Source organism: Crassostrea angulata, unplaced genomic scaffold (assembly GCF_025612915.1).
Source record: "Crassostrea angulata isolate pt1a10 unplaced genomic scaffold, ASM2561291v2 HiC_scaffold_207, whole genome shotgun sequence".
Taxonomy (NCBI): Eukaryota; Metazoa; Mollusca; class Bivalvia; order Ostreida; family Ostreidae; genus Magallana; species Magallana angulata.
Genome location: NW_026441760.1, coordinates 97,004 through 104,941, shown reverse-complemented (window position 1 = coordinate 104,941; position 7,938 = coordinate 97,004). Strand labels below are relative to the sequence as shown.

Sequence of the window (7,938 nt, the reverse complement as noted above, 5' to 3'; positions counted from 1 at the left end):
ATCGCGTTAAATGATTTAAGACTAATTTCCAAACATAATATCTAAGTTGCGCTTTAAATTCTGCGTCTAATAACATCTTAATCGAAATGATTGGATGAATTTTAAATGTTTTAAAAAAATTAAATTTAATTAAATCGTGTTTAAATGACATCAGAATAATTTTTATACATGATATTTAAGTTGCACTTACAATTCTGCGTCTAATGACATCTTTGTCAAATTGATTGGATGTTTTTTTTATTTTTTGAAAATTTTAAATTTAATTAAATCGTGTTTAAATGACCTCAGACTAATTTTTAAACACAATATCTAAGTTGTGCTTTCAATTCTGCGTCTAATGACAACTTTCTCGAAATGATTGGATGAATTTAAATCTTTTTTAAAAGTTTAAATTTAATCAAATCATGTTTAAATGACATCAGAATAATTTTAAAACATGATATCTCAGTTGCGCCTACAATTCTGCGTCTAATGACATCTTTGTCAAATTGATTGGATGATTTTTAATTTTTTTAATAATTTTAAATTTAATTAAATCGTGTTTAAATGACACCAGACTAATTTTTAAACATAATATCTAAGTTGCGCTTTGAACTCTGCGTCTAATGACATCCATCTCGAAATGATTGGATGAATTTTAAATTTTTAAAAAAAATTAAATTTAATTAAATCGTGTTTAAATGACATCAGAATAATTTTCAAACATGATTCCTAAGTTGTGCTTAGAATTCTGCGTTTAATGACATATTTCTCGAAATGATTCGATGAATTTTAAATTTTTTGAAAATTAAAAAAAAAAATTAAATCATGTGAAAATAAATTATTATACGGAAGACCCACTCGTTGCTCGCAACGAGATCGAATTTAGTTATTATTATTTTTCTTTATTTTTCTGACTTTTTTAAAGCTTAATATCTCTAAAAGTTTTCAACAGATTTACATGAAACTTTTAGGGATTATGTAACGTTATTGTGCCTCAAAGATATTAAATTTGTAACTACAACGTCACTTCCGTTTTTACGTTACGTCAATTTTTAAATTTTAAAAAGGTGATTTTGTCCAGGGCGTTTTTCAAAAACGCTTCAAGATAGAGACTTGAAATTTCTGTATTGAAGCATTGATCGTTTTTATTTGGACATAAGGCTGAAATTTTGTTTCCGTCACTTCCGGTCCAAACTGGAAGTGTTTTCTAATTTTCGAATTTTCGAATTTTTCGTTTCAATTTCAAATGTTTATGAGGTTTGTAGAGTTGGTCATGCTGAATACGAAACTGAAATCCGTTTGATAATCGGAAGATGCATTACAGAGATATCGGGGTTTAAAAATTGATTTTTCCGGAAATTTTCTTTCCGCGTCCTTGGTTTATAAAATTGCGTAATGTTCAAAGTAAAATTAACTCGTACCAAAAATAATTGCTAAGTCGTACTTGAACACATTCAGATTTTTTTTGTTCAGTCGTTCTTAATATCGGAAAGGTTTTTGTTAAGTCGTACTTAGAATGATTCGGATTTTGTTAAGTCGTACAAGGAATATTCGATTTTTTTCATCTTTTTCTTTTAGTTACTCTTGTTATCGGTTAAAGAGCTCTGCTTCTTACAGGAACTTCCAGCTTTACTTCCAACATTAACGGAAGACCCACTTGCTTTGCAACGAGCTTTGCTGTAGTTATTATTCTTTTTTTGTCTTACAAATTTGGTGCAGACGATTTCTCGGAGATGACTCGTTCGATTTCCTTCAAATGTTCAGGTCTGATGCCTAGTTATATGAATGTTATACCTCCGGAAAGAATTTTAAAAGTTCACTTCCGGTCGGAAGTTATCGTCGTTTTACGATTTTTAAAAGTCAATTTTGTCGGCGATGTTTCTCAAAAACGAGTAAAGATAGAGAACTGAATTATTCAGAGATGATAGATCTAGCAATATCCTCGTGAACCTTGGTCAAGAGAATGTTGGCCGTCACTTCCGGTCGTCACCGAAAGCAGATTTAAAAAATGAAAATTTTCAACTTTTTGTTTTAATATAATTTTTCCAATTAGATGATAGTGATCCTTTTACTGATTCAGAATATGTAATTTGTTTTAAAATCAATCCAGGCATTCTCGAGAAATTAAGCGTCAAAGTCCTGAAGCGAGAGTCCGAGTAGCTCAGTCGATAGAGTCGTGGACACGGCCAAGGCGACCCGGGTTCAAGCCCGGAGTGCTGCAAATTTTTTTTTACTATTTTTCGCTTAGATGTACAGTTTTATCTTTGAATTGATATGTTTGATCTAATCTATTCAAAAATCGGACGGAACACCCACTTGTTGCTCGCAACGAGATCGAATCTAGCTAGGGTCTTCCGTCTTCAGCGGAAGACCTTTCTATTATTCTATTGTTTCTTTTTCACTTTTCTTCTTATTATTCTTTTTTTTTCTTACCGATTTTGTGCAGACGATTTCTCGGAGATGGCTGGATCGATTTCGCTCAAATTTTCAGCATTAACGTGCTTTTATCTAAAGCTGATATGTATTTTTTTTTATTTTTGAAAAAACACTTCCGGTCAGAAGTTATCATCCGTTTACGATTTTAAAAAGTCAATTTTGTCTGTCGTGTTTCTCAAAAACGAGTAAAGATAAAAGACTGAAATTTTCAGAGAGAATAAATCTAGCGTTTCTCTGGTGCATCTCGGTCATGAGAATGTCCGTCGTCACTTCCGGTCGTCACCGGAAGGAAATTTGAAAAATTGAATTTTTCGACTTTTGTATTTTTGGATATTTTTCTTTGAAATTTCTACACCTTATAGTGACTGTTTTACTGATTCAGAATATGTAATTTGTTTTGAAATCGATCAAGGCATTCTCGAGAAATTAAGCGTCAAAGTCATGAAGCGAGAGTCCGAGTTGCTCAGTCGATAGAGTCGTGGACATGGCCCGGGCGACCCGGGTTCGAGCCCCCAGTGCCGCAATTTCTTTTTCTCTTTTTTTCGCTTAGATCTACGATTTTATCTTTGAATTGATTCAAAATTCAAAAATTGGACGGAAAACCCACTCGTTGCTCGCAACGAGATCGAATCTAGTTATTATTATTAAGGTCCTCCGTTTCCAACGGAAGACCATATTGTTTTCGTTCGGTTTCTTTTTCCCTATTATTAGGGTCTTCCGTTTCCAACGGAAGACCCTTTTGTTTTTCTACGGTTTCTTTTTATTAGGGTCGTCCGTTTTCAACGGAAGACCCTCTTGTTATTTTATTGTTTCTTTTTATTAAGGTCTTCCGTTTCGAACGGACGACCTTATTGTTATTGCTTTGTTTCTTTTTCCCTATTATTAAGGTCTTCCGTTTCCAACGGAAGACCTTATAGTTTTCGTACGATTTCTTCTTATTATTATTATTATTATTTTTTTCCACAAATTTTGTGCACGAGATTTCTCGAAAACTATTCGACCGATTTCGACCATTTTTTCAGAGATGATGAGTCTTGATGTAAACTTCATACGTTTTTGAGATTTTTCCTGTCGGCACTTCCGGTACCGATTTATCGGCCATTTTGTACATTTTTACGACCTATTTTGTGCAGAGCTGATCTCAGAAACTATCAGAGATATGACTATGAAATTTTCAGGATAGGTAGTCTATAGTCTGAAGTTGTGCACTATTATTTTGTTTTACGCCAGTGGCGCCATTTTTTGGAGCTCGCCTAGGCACGAAAATTGGGTACGAATTTTCATTCAAATTCTTCATACGTTTTCATCTGTATCTTTTTATCAGTTGATATTTTGTTAAGACATATATAACAAAAATAGTAGATAATTAAACGTTCTTTCCAACAAAATCAAGAAAAAGGGGCTGGCCCCTTAAATTAGGGGCCAAGACACTCGTAAACTCTATTGCAAATAACTTAAAAACGATCAAAATTTTGTAATGCAATATAGAAGCAAAGTTGTTGATTGTAGCAATATTTATCAGGTAAAATCATTTTCACACCCATTTATGACGTAATTAGGGATTTTAATGGGCCAAAGTACTTAAACTTTGATGCAATATATCTAGAGAAGGAGACATATTTTGTTAGGCAATGTAGAAAAGAAAATGTTTGCATTGATGATTCTAATCAATTCCACTAATCAAAACTCCAAAGTCTGTCCCCATTAAGGATCTATAGGGCTGGCCCCTAAAATATTCAATCATTTGTATCTCAAAAATGAACAACAATTTTAGATGGGTGTAAGAACAAAAAATGTTAGTATTCGTGAGAACTTTCGATTGAACTCAAGAAAAAGGGGCTGGCCCCTTAAATTAGGGGCCAAGACACTCGTAAACTCTATTTCAAATAACTTAAAAACGATCAAAATTTTGTAATGCAATATAGAAGCAAAGTTGTTGATTGTAGCAATATTTATCAGGTAAAATCATTTTCACACCCATTTATGACGTAATTAGGGATTTTAATGGGCCAAAGTACTTAAACTCTGATGCAATATATCTAGAGAAGGAGACATATTTTGTTAGGCAATGTTGAAAAGAAAATGTTTGCATTGATGATTCTAATCAATTCCACTAATCAAAACTCCAAAGTCTGTCCCCATTAAGGATCTATAGGGCTGGCCCCTAAAATATTCAATCATTTGTATCTCAAAAATGAACAACAATTTTAGATGGGTGTAAGAACAAAAAATGTTAGTATTCGTGAGAACTTTCGATTGAACTCAAGAAAAAGGGGCTGGCCCCTTAAATGAGGAGCCAGGACACTCGTAAACTATATTACAGATAACTTGAAAACAAGCAAGATTTCAAATATCTTTGGTACTTAGCCTTTTTTACAAAATTGATACCAGCGAGATTTTAGTCACTGTAAGTGATTGAGACACAAACTTTTATAAATGATAGACAATCGATTGAAGATATATTTAACGGGTTTTCTTTTGTCAACCGTCACTTCCGGTACTCACCAGAAGAGTTCAAACAATTCATTTTTTTCACAAGTTTAACTGATTATCTTTGGTGTTTCATATGCTATGATTAACAGTAGTGTACACTAAACATATGTATAAAAAACCCTAGCTTTTATTTTCATAAACCTCTTTTGTTCGTCCCTCAGCTATGTTAAGGAAGGTCTAAGAATTCTACCACGTGTGATTTAGAAAAATTTGCATAAGCCCCGCCCCTTATTCATGAGATTTTACGAGATATGGGTATTTCGATAATTAACAAACATCTACCAAAATGAATATGATTAATTATTGGGTTTGAATGGTTCAAGAAAGGTGTACTGAAATAAAATCATAAACTATTCTTTATATCTCGCGAAATCATGAAATTCCTAAGTCGTCTGGTGACGTGTCGAGGCTGACTACGTCACATCGGCGCTTGCAGCTGTGATCAGAATAAACATGTGGACTTCAGTGATATATCTCGGAATTTAACTCGTTTACAACCAGCGTGGACAGAAATCGGCATAGGATTCAACTGAACAAGGTAGGATTTATCTGTACTTCCCCTAGATATTGTTTTAATATTGTTGGATGGAACGGAAGCGAAGTGAATTTCCTCGGCTTTGATTACATTTGTTTTTCATGTATTTTTGAGTTCAAACATCAGTTTGGTGACTCAGTCAGGCAAAGTAATTGTTCTGCGTTTCGCTAGTTTTGATCATAAAGAGCATTGAGGCTCATTGTAGCTTTTAACTGGTCTCATATCGCGATAATATTAGATCGCATTCCCTCCATGTTCAAAGTGCACAATAAAAAGTCCATGGCCAAACACTGTATGTGCTAGCACTACAAAGATTACTGTGAGGATCTGGAATGATAATATGATGGTTATAGACAAGATTGTAATGTTGTTTAAGTAAATCGAAGTGTGTTATTTTATTCAGCCTTCTTTTATGAAGATCTAATTAATTTTATTTAAGACAAAATTAAAGTGTGTTCAAACTGAATTTCCACACATTTTAAAGAATAAACATTTGATTATTTGATTATGCCTGTTGTAATATCACTGAAATTGAAACCGACATTAATATGACCAATAATAGAGAAATGTTTCATTTTCATGTTATCTTTAACACAATAGCTTGCTAACTATGACACATTATTCATTTTCAGGGTTACTTAGGCAGTAGATGGTCCACTGAAAACACTTGTTGGGATGTTGATAAAAAGTAGGTACTATATAAATATTTCTTTTACTCACTAACTTCAACTTCATGTATAGTTTGTTGTTTTTTAATATCATATTGATAATGATACTAATGTAACCTATTATAATAATTTGCATTGATATCTATTGAAATGAAATTTGAAATTGATATATATTCATCATTTCAGGTATTGGTTTTCTTATCAACTGGACTACCTCCTAATATCAAAAAGACAGAAGAGAAGAACATGTAGTGTGCAAGAAGAATTGTCAATTCCATAAATTCCACTTTATGACTGAAAAATACTAAAAATCAGAAAACACTAGTCTTGTTGAACAGTTTGTCACAGTGAAGTAAAATCTATAGTATTTGTAAAGTTGATTATTAAAATAAATTCTTGATAATATTGATATATTGTTTCTTATTGCTTTCTTTAATTAGTACTAAAATATCAATTATGATTACAAGTAAACCTGATTATACATTAAAAGAATTTATTCACCAGCATAGTAACATATATTATTATGAAACATAAATGTGTAAATTACAAACTCAACACTTACACCCCCATCCCTCCCCCCTCCCCCCCCCCAAATAAAGGCAACTGATGAAATTGTTTTTTCCCAATTTCAACAATTTTGTAATGATGATTGGTGTGAACAGAAACAACATTTTAACATTATTTTAGTGAAATTCACAGCGTTTAATTATTTTAAGACTGAAAATTAAAATCATGATCTTAGTCAGTGTTGCGTTTGAATTTCACGCAAATGACGCTAAAAGTATAATGGGTCAGATAAAATGCAGTAGTGCAAGGGCATACACTTGATCAAATATATTGAAAATTTCCATGTCTTACCATTGAATCCCCATTATATCAAAAAGTGCTGGGAGCTGTATGAAATCGCTACGCATTTCATATAAATAAGCGTTAATTGCGGGAAATCCCTGTAAATTGCTGTTAATACACTGTTTACATTGAATTTAATTATTGTTCTTACTTGAATATTTTAAGCTCCCAGCACTTTTCGAAAATTTGAAGGTTCATTTTACAAGTTAGAAACAGAAATAACTATATTTGTTTATGTTATGCCCTTGCACTTTGCATTTTTTCGTATTATTCCTGGTTCATCTATTTTTAGCAGTATCACGTGACAGGGTATTCCCAAGAGACTCAAAAATTGCTCATGCGAAAACAAATTATTTAATTTGTATAATCGATAAAATATCACTTTGTTAAACAAGTTTTTGGAGTAGAATACCAAGATTGTTCAAAGGCTAACATTTTATGTGATAAATATCGCTATTTTTTTATGGACGCCCTTAACATAGCTGAGCCGTTTTCGGTCTCGAGACAAAAAACCTAGATTCACCAAGATCGCAGATTTGGCAGAGAATATCGATATTTCATCGTATCATATGAAAACAAAATCGGACGGAAGACCTACTCGTTACTCGTAACGAGATCTAGTTATTCTTGTTTTTTTTCTTACGCATTTTTGTGCAGGCGATTTCTCAGAGATGGCTCAATCGATTTTCATGAAACTTTCAGATCCGATAGATATTTATTTGAACTAAAAACATATTTTTTTTATTTTGATGACGTCACTTCTGTTCTTTAGATAATGACGTTTTAGCGGTTTTCAGAGGGTCGGCTTGTCCAGGGATCTCCTCCTAAACGGTAAAAGATATTGACTTCAAACTTTCAGTAGACAAGGAGTTAAGGGATCGGCCCCTAAAATGTTCTTTTCCATATATCTCAAGAACGGTAACGAATTTCTAAACAGTTGTTAAACAAAATGAGTTTGGATTTAAATGACCTTTA

The 7,938-nt window shown here is 32.7% G+C and overlaps 1 long non-coding RNA gene across 1 annotated transcript; it reads left to right on the top strand.

Annotated features, from left to right (window-relative positions):
• Window positions 1–5,082: 5,082 nt before the first annotated feature.
• On the top strand, window positions 5,083–6,535 carry LOC128169770 (uncharacterized). Its single transcript, XR_008241595.1, has 3 exons — window positions 5,083–5,449; window positions 6,079–6,134; window positions 6,301–6,535. It is a non-coding gene; the product is annotated as an uncharacterized LOC128169770 (long non-coding RNA).
• The last annotated feature ends 1,403 nt before the right edge of the window (window positions 6,536–7,938 follow it).